A 13965-nucleotide genomic window follows, 5' to 3' on the forward strand; every position below is an offset into this window, starting at 1 on the left:
CCAATGAAATTATATTAACTGTGTAAACTCCTTGTGTTGGCTAATATGGTAGGTTTGGCAGCAATAAAGGTCCATTTCTTTGATAAACCAGCTATATTATTCATACAATTCCATTAGAGTTAGAAATATCAGTTCATTTGAAAATAATATGCTTGACTGATTAATAAATATCTTACATACATTGAAGACTTATGAATAACATATTCATAGACAAAACGATATTAAGACAAATGAATGAACGAAACACACAACAACAAAGGAAATTAGGTATAGTAAGTGAGCTCATCAATTCATTGTGGGCTATTTTTCATATCAAATGAAATTTTGCTTCTTTTTTCTCAAAAGACCTCAACATTAGGCAGCTTAAGGAAAGGTTTTCTATTTTACACTTCCCGAATATGGCTATACCAATAAGTTTTAGATAAAATTACACAGACAACTTGCACTTTACACAAGGCGACAATGACAGTCTGTTTGTGTGTCTGTCTGATTGATAAGCATCTTGGGTGGAGAGGGTAGGTGGTTGCCAGCAATTGCTGCCCTGGATTGAGGTAAACAATTTCATCAGTCAAGTTGATCGTAATAAATGTTAGTGGGTCGCTCTGTTGGTGTGCTGTTTTGTTGCCTGGAGAGAACTGCGGGCAGGTGTTGGCGTCATTAATTAAAAACAACAAGGAAATACTTGTAATTAATGCGCAGCAACAAAATCACCAACAACTATAACAACAACAACAATACCTATGACTAAGTGATTACAGATACAACAAAGCTGGCGAAGCGACGACGAACTTTGTTTAAAAACAAAAGCCCATCGCTTCAATGAATCCAAAAAAGTGTGGCGAAAAACCGTGGAAACCTTTAATGGAAAACTCAACCGCCAACAAAATGAAGACTGAAAGCTTTAGATGCAAATGAAATTTGATGATATCTAAAACGTAAAGCTTTCTGCAGAAGTAAAAAAGATGCAGAAAATGTTTAAACAAAGAAAATAGCAAACACTAAACAAAGGAATCGAGAACAACCAATGCACAGGTCACAAAAATAGATAATAGATAGTTTATTTCCATAATTATACAAAACTTCTTATTTCACATCAATTTGGACTGAAATTTCGGGTTACCAAATCAGCAAATTAGCCGAAAGTTTTAGGTCAGTTGCTTAATGAAGAGATTTCATAAGCTCAATCTTGAGCATTCATTATGTTGACCATAAAGATAAACCCGGCTTAGATAAGGCACTCGAAACCTCATCTTAAGTTAAAGATTACAAATCTCGGACACACATACACACACACATACACAACACGTGCCCATATTCTGGACAAAAACCTAAAGCAAACTCTTCATCTTCATCTTCGTCGTCGTCGTCATCATCATCATTGTTTCTGGCAGAGTTCAACTGCCTTTTTTCTTAACTGCGACCCACTAAAAGAAAACAAGAGAGAAAAAATGGCATAGGGACAAGGCTTAGTTCGGTTATGCTGATATTTTTATACCCTTTATAAATAACTACATAAACAATTAGTTCAACTGACTATTAAGAAGTTTTGCCATAATAATTGATTACAATGAAATTGCAATTTTCCTTGTATCTTGTGCCTTTCTTATTCTAATACATAAGAGGGACATACTGAATTTGAGATTCCGAATAAATATAATATCGGAATTAACCAAAAGTTCAACGGATGATTCTATCTTGAAATCGTTTTTCGAAAAGATTTTTTGTTTGTTGATTGCGATAAGAGTTCGGTCTTTAATCTGAGCAAACCTCTGCACTATGGGCGATTAGTTGATTTTGGCGGCATAAAGTCCACACATAGAGCTAGGCGCTTAATTTTTTTTTTTTTAAGAGAGCTCTGGAAAACGCTTGTCCATGCAGAAATTAATATACTCTTTTGCAAAAACTTGAGAGCGGCAATAACGACACGTCTACTACAAGAGACTACGACGGACGACCGACGACCGACAGTCCGACCAACCAGCCATCCAGTCATTCAGTCAGTCAGATCAGGCACAAAAGCCGGAGCCAAAAATTTGGGTCAATTGACTCAGAGTAAAAAAAAGAAAGAAAAAAGAACAAATTTTTATATAAAAACTTGTTCTCAAAGCGCTGACAATAATAACCACACACAATGCCAGACAAAAGGCAAAAGATGACCAACGATAAAGAATAAAAAAACATGATACATACATATATCAATATAGACAGAGACAAAGACAGAGAGAGGAGCCTGCAATATGCAATCTAATCAATATAGAACTACTATGACACAGTCTTGGGGTTACTCCACCCCATAAACGGATGGGGTAAACAAATATGTGAAATCAGATTACATAAAATGTCGCATAAATCACTTGAATGTGCTGACAAATGAATTTATGATCAGAGCTGAGGAGAGCAGATCTCTTTAAATGACAAAGTGACCAAACCACTTCCCAATGGACTGCACATACGTTCCACACGGTCGTCAGCGCTCATTAAAGTTCTTCCTAATCGATTTACAACTTTATGGCAACTCGACGAATGTAAAGATAATGATATAATTGCGCTCCAAACGTAGGCGTACAGAGAGAGCTACTGATGTGTGTTAAACACTCGCGGAGGATCCGCAATATTGAGTGTGCTTCATCTCAACATGTGGGCAATTCAGGTCTTTAAAGACTATTGATAAATTGCCGAGTTTATTGACAATACATTGTATTTATTTATAGACAATTCTAGTCCAACATGACAAGGGCAATGAAATAAGTTAACAAAATGATAATATTGTCAGTTGACTGGCGCGATATATCATTATTTTATTGCTGACTAGCTATATAATTACGCAGTTAATGTTTTACTTTTGGTGGCGAAGGCAACAGATAATAGGTAATGGGATAGGACTATAATCAAAGGCGTAAACCAAGGTTTAATACATGCATTAAATAAGTGGTTCAAAAGAAAAGTGAAAACTTTTCATCTCTTAATCCTTAATTCTCAATTTCCTATACATTTTTCTACAAAGATTTAATGAAGAAATTGCAAGGACCACAAAACGTGGACAAGGTCGAAAGGTTTTTCATTTTAACTGGCATCTCAAATTGCAAAGCCATAAAATGGATGTGGAATAGTACTGAAAAAATAAATAAAATATGGATGATATGAAATTTGAGAGATTTAATTTAAATATTAAATCATAATTGTAGATAAATTAAAATGTTTCGCTTGGTCGCATATTTGCGCAACATTTTTGGCAATTTCTCATTTTCAAAATGGAACCCAAAAACAGTTTATAGCACCAACAAGAAGAAGACACAGCAGCTGTTGTCAACACGAACTCGAATAACTTTTCAAGGGCAACGCGACATATATAGAACATATGCACATATATAGACACACTTATGTGTGTGTGTGTGTGTATATTTATAACTTTGCAACCAATTTTTGACCTTATTTGTGCTGAAATTGCATTTTCCTAAGAGGCAAGTCTCCCAAATGAATTTATGGATCATTTAGCACAGAAACGGGAGGCAGAAAAATGCCTACGAAACGCAAAAAACCAAAAAACTTAAAGCACAAAGTGAAGCATCGTAAAATTATATTTCGCAAACTTTTCTCCTCTTCGATGGTTCTGAGGCAAACGACTCTTGATTTTTTGGCGTTGAGAGAATGTGCGAAAATCGAGGAGGTTCAATGAATTTCTGTGTCAACAGTTTAGCAGTTTCTTTTCCAGTTGTTTTTCTTTTTTTCATTTATTTTAATGAGTCCACTTAATGCAATCAATGAAGCTAAAAATGTAATTAAATGAAGTGGAAAGTTTTAATAACTTTTTTTTATGGGCCTGACAATTTCTGTGGCGAACAGCAACATATGAGTGCATCACGGGAGACATGGCTCAATGGGAGGATCAGCGGCTTACCGCTTCAAACACCGCTCTAATGCCTTTTCACAAGCGATAAAAATCTTTGCAATTAACAAGCCAATCACACTATGCAACAAAAGATAGTTGTAATCAACCAATTAGCTATGGGGACTTAGTACTGATTAACAATAAAGAGCATTTTGGCATTATTTAACGCAAAGCTTTGAAAGGATCTACCAAAACTAACGATAAATAGATAATCTTACAGTAAATTTGAATATCATAATCATTATTTTGAGTTATGAAACGCCCAATTGACTTTTTTAACTTTCACCAGCAAAGGTTCAATGTGTCACCACCTTGTACATATCGTGGTTGATTTCTAGAATTTTAAGAACAGGCACACCTAGAACCAGAGATTATCAATCTACTAACTTATGAACTTGCGAAATCTGCTTTTATAACATTGTAGCCACTGATAAGAGTCAAATATAAACTTCCTTTCCTTCCTAACCTTAAAGTCCTAGAAGTATGATTTAGTATGTACTATCGAATTTTGAGGCATATGGCCAAATCCACCCAACAAATAACAATAATAACTTAACTATCATATGTTTTAGTAGGAAATCCATTTCTGTATAGCATTTACCCAAAATGTTTTGTCACTTTCTGGATGCTAACTTTCTTAACTAGAACTTAAACTTAGCTCAATGTTTGTTGTTTAGTGTAATTAAAAATACAAACTTTTGCGATAAGCAAAACGCCCACAAAACCACACAGAAATACCTTTCTACCATGAAAATGGTGGTAGTTGCAGGAGGTAAAAGGGAGGCTGAGAGAGGGTGAACGCCCACAATCCGAATGTCGGAGGCCCTGGTGGCAAAAATGCAATCAAAATGCGAAAGAAAAAAAAAACTATAGAAGAGGAGTAGGCAACCAGCTTGCTACAATTTTGAGCCACAAAGACGACGATCTGCTGTTAGTTGCAAGTTGCACGTTGCAAGCTGCTGTATATTGCGCGTTTTTTATTTTGGCGCCTCAAGTGTTAATAAAATGTTACAGTTAAGTTGCCGCAACACACGTGAAGCATGATACGTGTGCAGCAGCAAAGAGGAGGGGAAGGGGCGTGGCCATATTGAATGCAAAATAAATTGCAACCAAATGTTGTTGGGCAAGAGGCAAGTGATTGCATTTCTTTTCAATGATTGCCAAATGTGATCCAAATGTGATCCAAACAGCATCTGCAACGAACTGAAGCAATCGGCCGATGCAGAGTTCGGCATAGCCAACTCAGCAAAGTTGCCGGCTTGTATATGCAACAAAAACAGACCAGACACAAAGCAGTTAGTCATACATATTTGCATGATATGTTAACCATATGCAAATATTTGTAATACACTTGCAGAAAATCAACGAGGAACATATATTAGTCCAAAGCGGCAGCAGATGAAATAAGCCAATAATGAAGCAACGTTTTAGAACAAAGGATAACCAAATGTACATTTTTCCAGAAGGCAAAACATAAATTGTCTTAGAAATGATATCATTATATCTCATAGTCAAATCATATGTTTGACATCATGATTTTTAATATAGTTAGGGTCAATAACTAAATTCATCTTGGTATAATGATTTTCTCTCAGTGTGCAGCAGAAATGTCTCTTGCCGCAAGGTGTTGCATCTCTGGAAACAAAAAAAAACCAAACATATGTAAAAGGAAAAACTACCACATGAAAAGCACAAATAATTTCATGTAAAATACCATTAAGACAATGAGGCTGCGCAAATGAATGCAATGAAAACATCGAATAAAAAACACGGAAGCCAAATTAGAAAAATCCCTGCATTTTCCTTACCTCCTTGTTTTCACTCATTTCAAATCAATTTCGAAAGTGTGCAAAAAACTAAAGCGAGCGTTAAAAAATCATTAAATATGCTAAATGATATAGGGCCTATTAACAGCCATAAAGCAATGCTAAATAGACGGGATTCGGTTACAATAATTATTGTCGACTGTTTAGCATAATAATGCTGCTGTATATGATTTTTTGTCGGTAAGTTCATTGCACTCATAAAAGACCGACTAACTTGTACCCCTTACTACCGTAGACTAGGTAGACCCGCATACAAAGAAAAGAAAACAGAAAAGGAAAACCATTTGCCAACTGACGCAATTTTTTTGCGCATATAAAACAAAAGACGCAACACGACGGAGTAGACCAAAGCAAAGCAGAGGCTGGAGCTGAGAATAATGAAATGTTGAATAATAAAATGTGAAAAAAAGATAAAGACTTCACACTAACAATAAAAAAGAAGAGTAAGAAAACTTTAAGCTGCCTTATAAAGTTAACAGATAGCCTGAGGGCCGGGCCAACTGCGGATGTGACGTAGTTTGTATACCTAACATAGTTTCTTTAGATTCATTCCTATGTGGCTATAACTTAGGATACATAAGCGAATAATAATAAATTAAATATGTAATATATGTATGTGATTTAATACCCAATATATATAACTGTAGTTTTTGTATTCAAGTACTCATTGACAAGTACTCAGAGCAACCAAAATTTTGAATCATTTCGAGCAGCTTTCTGTCTATTTGGGATATTGTAAAAGGAATTTGAAATTGCAAGTACCTTTGGTTTTGGTAAGGGTATCTGTAGAGAACACTAGTAAAAATTCAGATGACGTCATCATCAGGTTATCAAAATGTGTTAATTATAAATATTTTATCTTTCTATTATTTATCAAACGGCAGCAGGCAAAGTATACAGAAGTATAACATTTGTCAAACAGTAAAAAGTGATATGGAAAGTCGGGAAGTATAGACAGAGAAAAAGAGTAGTATGCAGGGAGAAAAGAAGAAACAAAGGTAAAACGGTAAAAAGATGTGTCATGTCCACTCAATCGTTTATGAACTCACAATATAGACCCCCCCAAATGGCGCCTTGGGCATCATTTGTTGGTTGATGATTTGTTTTTCGCTTCTTCTTTTCAATTTTTGCTATTGCGATTGTATATTTGTGTATTTGGTTTCTGGCAATAAACAGTTATCGGCTGTTGCCATTTGAGATACGATCGGGCCAATTGTGACATGAGATATTTGATGAAACGTTCGTTGACATAACTTTGACAAATGGAAATGCTGGTAATAAATAGAAAGCTTATATAATACTAAGGCCCATAAAGTTGCTTGAAAGATGAGTGATAAATTTATGCAGAAGTGTAAATTTTCTAAATTTATAACGATTTTCAACTTGAATGGTTGATCGGTTCTAATGCCTAGAGGGTTCTTAAAAGTTATTAAATGAAACGAACATAGAACAAAGGTTTCTTAAAACTCCTAATTGCACAATGTTGTAAACCCGCGAGGCATTTCAATACGCATTTAAATAAAGAAATGAGTATTAAGAGAAAAGAAAATCTAAATACCAGAATGGAAAGAGTCATCACTCAAGGAAAAGGACTTTTTAATTTACAAATTACCTAAACAGAAAACTTATTTTCTTTACATGATATCCTACATAGAATTGTCCCTTTTTCCTTCCGTTTTCGCTTCAAAATGGTCATTAAATCTATGGACCTTTCCATAGTTCTCAATAATGGCTAAATCTATGAATAAAATTTAAGTTTACAGTGATATTTGCCGCGAACATCTATCTGTATTTATGAATAAAACGAAATAGCCGGCAAATTGTAATTACATCTCGGTTACTGCTCATACCTGCCATATCCATAAAAAGTAATTTGAATGTGTATACCTCCTTCTGTATTTGCAACTGCATCTCCCCACACAGCCCGAACACTGACAAGCTATGTCAAGTGCCAAGAAATGGCTTCAACTAGCAGCCAACAAACATGGCCAACAGTTTGCTAAATAGTTTCCGCTCTGCTGGTGCTTTTGGTGGGCTGATGGTTGGGTTGCTTGATGGGTTTGGGTGGATGCTAAAAAGGGAGGCGCTTCTGAGGGATGGTGGGGAAGGGGTGAACTGCTGCATTTTCTAATTTTATTATGAGCCACACATATATTCACGTATACATAATCAAGTTTTGTGTTTATATATAGATTTCTTTACATTTGTGTAAGTGTGTGGCATCCAACCGGTTAGCTGACTGACAGTCAGTTTGTTTTTGTTTGTTTGTACTTGAAGGTTATTTGATATGAGCACAGCATTCAGTCTGAATGGGATTCTGGGCACCACCGGCTGCTGCCATTGACGTGCAACCGGCCTAACTGATGGAATGGCTGACTGACAGACTGACAAACTATATAACCCAGAAGCGTTTGCCACTCTGCTTTTGTTACACTTGCTGCCCAGCCAACTTGTCCGCATATTAATTACATTTACAACTATGCAGGCAATGTTTCCAATCGCTGGAGATTTCCTAGAAATTGAATTCACAATGATGGCCAAATAAAATAAAATTAAATTGATTAAACGTTTAAATGCTTGCTTGTTGTCCGAATGCAATCATTCAATCAAAAGTCAATATTCAAGAAGATGATTAAATTAACTGGGATATTGTTTGTTTTGCTAGCGAATCACTTGTATTTTTCAAGCCTGAACTAAAAAATTGATTTTTAATTACTTGATTTGCAATGTTTTGGATACTTTGGTCTATCAATCCCAGATTAAAAGTGATCAGCTTGAAAAACTATGGACTAAGTAGATCAATTTACAATATTCTGGTTTTTTTTCCTACTCTGCTTATGCAATTGAATTGCATGAACATTTACAAAACAATTGACAACTAATTATCAACACCTACACAACAATTGGAGGGATTGACTGTATGAATTGACTAATGGACAAGGTCGCTTTTTGTTTTCAAAACGTTTTCAATCAGCATAAGGGACGGGGAGAAAGAGAGGGATAGGTTTGGCCCAGCCTAGCCCACAGCCTGATAGGCAGGCAGTCAGCTCATTCATTATATTGTCTAAAAGGCAATTAAAACATTGTATGAAATTTGCATTTTGCTATTGGCTCAATGCGGCTTCATTAATCCATTCGCCAAGACCACAATTGGATCATGACGCATGCTCAGAGATCAAAAAAGAACAACAATAACAACAAAACGAAAGCACAAAGAAAGAGAAACAAAGGTCTAGACTCTAAAGTTAAGTCAGCTAGTAGACGCCAATGGGATACCTTGCAATACCCAGTCGTATCAATTCCTTATCAAGTTGGCTTTGTTCAGAGCTTACTCATCTTACTTAAAACAATCATCTATGAGGGTTTCCTTAAGCTCATTTGAAGTGCCATTAAAATCCAAAACCTTTTTAGATGTCTTAGATGTAATGGCCGCAAATACTTTATTTAGCTTGTGGTTACAGGGTATTGCAACACTTAAAGGAAATACCAACTTCAGTTGCGGCTTTTTTGGAAGGCCTTGTCTCACATTCTCGAAGTCATTGCCTGCTGTTTGGTTAATAATCTCTCAACTTGATGGATGTCTTGTCGCCTTGTCTCTGACTTCGTGTGTGTGGGCTTCGTAAATAAAATAACCGAAACATACAAAAACCATTTAAATGTCTACATAAACATCAATTAAAAGTTTCAGTTTGGCCACTGAACTTTGTGTGAGGTTTGCTCTTGCTTCTTACAAAATTTCAAGTTTAAGTGCCTTTTGCCTGGGCTCTGAACCGTAGAGCCTAGCCGTACATATATCAAATCTGAAGGTCATTGGCGTAAGTATTTCATGGTTTTCCTCCCTCCCTCCCTCCTTACAGCTTTTTTGTTTTTGGGTCACAGCATTCGTCACTTACTTCGCCCCATAGTCACAAATGAAAGACACAATTTCGAAAACAAAACGGGAAAATGGAGTAAACAATCTGCTTTCCCTTATAATTAAATGTCACAGCGAGTTTAACATTAACACAATTTTGCAATTGTCACTTGGCGTGGCTTAAACGAGCGTCAAGACGATAGAACAGTTTTCCATTTCGGTTTGTGCGGTTTGCGCTTTGTTAACTTTTCGTGGTTTTAACCTAGTTTTTAAATCAAGCATGTGCACACGAGATGGCTTTATTTGCATACCAACATCGGAGAAAACATAGATCACGCTATTTTAATTTGCATAGACTAGTGAACAGAGAGACAAAACGAATAACAACAAAAAATCAAAAGAACAGCAAAAACAAAGGGAGTCCATGCAAATACCTCATTCCCTCAGTTTAGAATTGCTTTTTGACAATTCGTTGGAAAAAAAGAAGAGAGGAGAAGAAAGTTTGACTAAAAGAACCAGGAAGAAGCCGGCAAAAAATAATGACAGCACAAATTAATGCACAAAAAATTGCTCAAATGAGTCATTAACTTGGTCTGAGACTTGGCGTTGTTGTTGTTTTCCTCAGACAGAAACCGGTAACAAAGGAAATTCAAAATGCCACCAAAACCTACCTACCTCGTCACTTAAAGCTGTTGTCTTTGAGGCCACAATTCTGTTTGCTTCTTTATGGTTTTTTTTGTTTTCTGTACAGGTGGCACAGTGGAAAGGACTGGCATATGGACTCCTTTTTATTTGCCATGACGTACAACCAAATACAACGGAAGCTTACTTCAGGGCAATGACTGCATGTTGAAGCAATATTAAACCCTCTAGGACTTTAAAAAACGTTACTTGTTCGATAGGGAATACGAAATTGTAAAGTTTTTTAAGGACATTTCTTAACGTTTTCTGAGAAAACTAAGTTGACTTGAATAAAGGTCGGACAGTAAATAGGAAAATTTGTTATTATACAAGTGAGCTGGGAATGGGTTAAGATTAAGTTTCCAAGCCAAGTCGATCAAAATAGTTGTCTTCATATTATCTATTTTTTAACAACAGACTACCACAAAGTTGATGTGTTAACTTATACCATAATCGATATACATTTATTATCACTCATGTCCTTCGTAAACTTTAGTTTACTCATTTCTTTGTCAAGTAACTTTGCCTAGCATTTTTGTCTAAAATAAAAGTTGCAATAGAAAAAGGTAAAAGCTAAAATATTGGCAAATTGTTTGATATGACAAATTCATTTAGTAAAGAAAAAGTTTATGGCTATTTACCATGTTGCCCCAGCAATTCGGTTTACCTTTTGGCTAGCCACCACCACCCACCGAGAAGTCTGTCGGGAAGTAACCAAAAAATGCAGACAAAGATAAACAACCACTAAATATCTACAGGACAAAACACAAGATACAGGAGACACATGACAGGCAATAGTGGGTGAGGTCTCACCATCTGTGGGCGTTGTCATCGTAGACATAGTGAAAAATGTTCAAACCGCAGACAAACCAAAAACGAAAACTAAAATACTTACTAACTTCTTCTTCATTTCAGTCTCGACGTCAACGTCGTGGCTAAATTGAGTTAGCATTAGTCAAACTAAGGATTGTCTAGAAGAAGCCCTTAAAATGCTAAGAGGTGAAGCAAGAGGAGGAGGAGGAGGTCACCACAAAATGGTCTGTCTTTATTTTCCTCACAAATGCACGCGCACACACACACACGCACTGAAATGGGCTAAGTAAGTATATTAATTCTTTATTTTTGTTGCTACTTGTTCTGCTTCTCACGCTCTAGCTTCATAGGCAGCAAGCACATATGTTGCTACAAAATAGTTTTTTTTCTGTTTATACTTGCCACATTTGCTTTAAGCAATGTGAATTCTCATTTCAGGACTATTTATTTGACGGCAAATAAATATTTGCATTAAGGCGCCGAAAGTTTTTCACAAAGGGAAACTTTGGAAAATTGTGAAAATATGCAAAGGGCCCACATGCAGTTCTCGCGGGAATTCGTCTGGCAGGAAATGAACTTGTAAAACTCGAAGGCAATGCAGGCAGATGATGGGATATCAAAGGACAAAGCAACTCAAAGTAGAAGTGTAAAGATATTTGCCTGTTTTATCTTCCCAATAATAAAAAAAAAAAAAAAAATACCAAATAAATTTACTTTCAAAGTTTACTCTTTCCCAACTTCTGCTTGTTTCGCGGGGAAAAATTGATTTGTAGACACTCTAAATGTCTGAGTTCTTCTGTTAGCTCGAATGATTCATTTGTTTTAAATAGCCATAGAAATATTTCTAAAATACATATATGAAAAAACACTTAGATATCTATGTTTATGGGAATTCAAGTTGGATTATTTATAAAAGAATGTGCGAGGGCGAGTCATTAAGTCATTAAGTTTGGGAATTTCTCATGCTTCAATTTGAATGCCCATAATAAATTGTTAAAGAAATTTCAATTTTCAAAAACCCAATATATAGTATGTCTTTATAAGGAATTTTAGCAAATTGTGCAACTGATTTTGATCAATTCGACAAAAAATAATATTGGAAAACTTTTTGAACTGCCCATTGTTTATTTGCTTTCAGTATGCTAATAATTTACATTTTGATTTATTCTACAAAAGATTTGACGACCAAAAGAAATACAAGAAACATATGGAGTTTCAAAGTACTACAAAATTCTGGATTTTTTAAAATAAGTATATTCTGTTTTTGTCTATTATATTTTTTCACATTTGGATCTTCGGGCACTTTTCTCTATATTTGTGCATAAGAAAATTGCTTCTAAACTAATCCTGACCCCATTATTTTTACTCTATTCTATGATACAATTCTCCTTGATAACTAAACACTTGCTGACAATTTTTAAGGGGCTTTAGAGATAGAGCTGAAATAGAGACATTTGGGATACGCGTACCCACAAAATTACAACTCTAAAAATCAATTATTTACAACCCGATGCAGACTCATGAGCTTCAAGCGAGGGATCGAGCTCCAATCGTCTGTTTCCCTGCAAGTATAGTAAATAAATAAACAAACATTAAAGGTAGCCAAAATTGCAACCAACAACAACCATAACAAAGTCCCCAAAGGCAACAACACTAACAACTTTACACGTATGTGAATAATTTGAAACTGGGAAACGCAATCGAGACGCGTCGAGCGCATAAAACGCAGTCAAACAGTCAAATGCCATTTCCGACTGCAGTCAGACATGAAAACCAAGTCAGGCCCGTGTGTTTTTTTGTGGTAAGCACGTGGCTCCCCCCAGACGGAAGCTAGTGGACAATATAGCAACAGAAACAAATAGGTGTGCCAGGGAGGGAGAGAGAGAGAGCGTGAGGGGTTGGAGAAAAAACAAAAAAGAAAATGTCTGGTCTGGGCCGGGTTCTAAATATTGCGACGTGTTTTATGAAGTTGCATGTTCAACAGAAGACAGACAAACCAAAAAACATAACCAAACTGGTTCTGGGTGGGAGTTGAATGTAATGCGGAACGGTACGTAAGTTACACAGAGGCTCCCCCAACTGGGAAGAGGCGTTGTTTCTTTCGAAACCCCCAACTGTGTAATTTTCTAAGTGCAACTTCAGTTTTCCAGCCATTCAACAACCACATCGAAGGTGCGCCCACACATAACCAACCACTGCCACATATCATTGCTAATTTAGATGGATATGCAAAGCCGACCAAAAACCACCTGGAAACCAATTTGGGGACTCAAAAAACTGGAGCATTAAACTTGTTGGAATTGTAGGCATGCATCGAGGGTTGGTATCCAAAACAAAGTCGCATAAATAAATTTTTGTCGCCCAACAACTTGGAAATAATAAACTGTTTTAAGGTGTTGGCTATATACCCTAACCACAGGTGATAGCTTTAGTTAAAGGTTTGATGACCAGAAACTTAAATTAGTTGCGGACTGGTTTAAGGACTGTATATTACAAAATATATTCTGTTAAAATTAAAATATGTTGAACAAACTAAATACACTTAATCTTTAAAACATATAGATGATATTTCCAGCTATGAAAATTTCATTTTATAACCTAATTTCGCTTGAGGTTAATGGTTATGGTCTAAGGTTAATAACTATTGCAGAAATAGTCAGTAATACATCATTCCTTATGACATATCCAACAATCTTTATTCAGAATATAAATGATTATATAGAGTATTTTTGGTTGTTTTGGGCTATAATTAAATATTGTGAATGATGGGCGTTGTCAGACATGTGATGCGATTGCGATTTTTAGATTTTAACTTGCCTTAGTAACATAAATTTGATTTAAGTGTTTTGTGTAGTAATTGTTTCTGTATGTTTACCTGCAAAGATAAGACAAACACAATATAC

At 35.8% G+C, this 13965-nt stretch overlaps 1 protein-coding gene across 1 annotated transcript in view; it reads right to left on the reverse strand.

The window, feature by feature from the left end:
- Nucleotides 1–13965, reverse strand: part of Wdr62 (WD repeat domain 62) — a 75462-nt gene that overhangs the window by 46893 nt on the left and 14604 nt on the right. The window lies entirely within an intron of this gene.

The sequence above is a fragment of the Drosophila tropicalis genome, unplaced genomic scaffold (assembly GCF_018151085.1).
Source record: "Drosophila tropicalis isolate 14030-0801.00 unplaced genomic scaffold, ASM1815108v1 contig_845, whole genome shotgun sequence".
In the NCBI taxonomy this organism is placed as follows: Eukaryota; Metazoa; Arthropoda; class Insecta; order Diptera; family Drosophilidae; genus Drosophila; species Drosophila tropicalis.